Here is a 1,278-nt window from a genome sequence, read left to right on the forward strand (position 1 = left end):
TGTCTAAACCAGGGTTCTTCAATTCCGGTCCTGGAGGGCCGAAACACCTCTGTTTTTCATCCTCTCCGTCTAATCAGGGGCTAATTCAGACCTTGGACACCAGGTGAGTCCAATTAACTACCAAGTAGAAATAAAAAACGGAAGTGTTTCGACCCTCCAGGACCGGAATTGAAGAACCCTGGTCTAAACCATGATCACATTGATCTCATTCATCTCAGTCTCATTGCAAAGGGTGTTTATTATAATACTTATGTAAACAATATATTTTTGTAGTTTTTAATACATTTGCAAAAATGTCTAAGAACTTCTTTTCACTTTTTCATTATGGGGTATTGTGTGTAGATTGATGAGGAATTGTTTTATTTAATTCATTTCAGAAGAAGGCTGTAACGTAACAAATTGTGGAAAAAATCAAGGGGGTCTGAGTACTTTCCTAATGCACTGTACATATCCAAAAGTGGACCTAGAAGTTTGTCCTTAAATATCTATTGGGAGCCCATCTGGACCTTCCGCTTTACCTCCCTTCATATCGAAAATAGCATCAGATATTTAAACACCATCCATTTCTTTTTCCAGATCCAATTTAGTGTCTTCTGAAGTAGAGGGAAAATCAAGACCTGATTAGTTCAGTTCTCAGGAGATTCAGAGTTGTAAAGTGTGTTGTAGTAGGAAGCAAATGTTTGGTTTATTTCTACAGGATCCATTGATAATTGTCCTTGTAAATTATGAATTGCATTAAAAACTGAATTTTACTTCTTACTCTGCCAGGCCAGCAATTTACCAGGTTTTTCACCTTGATCATAGGACTGTTTCAGCCTAGTTAAGCTGTTTGCAGCCTTTGAGGTGGGAAGTTCTTCATACTGAGCTTTAAGACCAAATCATTCCTTGTTTACTTCTACTGAGTTATCGAAAAAAGCTTCCCTCTCCAATTCTCTGATTTTGCTGTCCATTGCTCTCATTTTCTGATTCATTAGATTTTAAACTGGTAAAACGTATACTTTGCCCCCAAATATGTGCTTTGAAAGCCTCCCATCTGGTTCTCACTGACGTTTGGTGAGTGTTCAATGTCAAATAAACATCTATAGGCACTCCAACGTAATGTAAGAAGTCTGGGTCCTGTAACCATCTGGGATGCAAACGCCATCAAGAGGATCCTTTTACTAGTTTTGTATCCCTATAGAATAATCACACAAGGGAATGGTCACTCAAAACAATAGTATCATATCCATTTCCTGCTACATTGGGAAGCAATGAGCAAGAAACTAAAAAGTAGTCTAC

This window comes from Coregonus clupeaformis, unplaced genomic scaffold (genome assembly GCF_020615455.1).
Source record: "Coregonus clupeaformis isolate EN_2021a unplaced genomic scaffold, ASM2061545v1 scaf0659, whole genome shotgun sequence".
Lineage (NCBI taxonomy): Eukaryota > Metazoa > Chordata > Actinopteri > Salmoniformes > Salmonidae > Coregonus > Coregonus clupeaformis.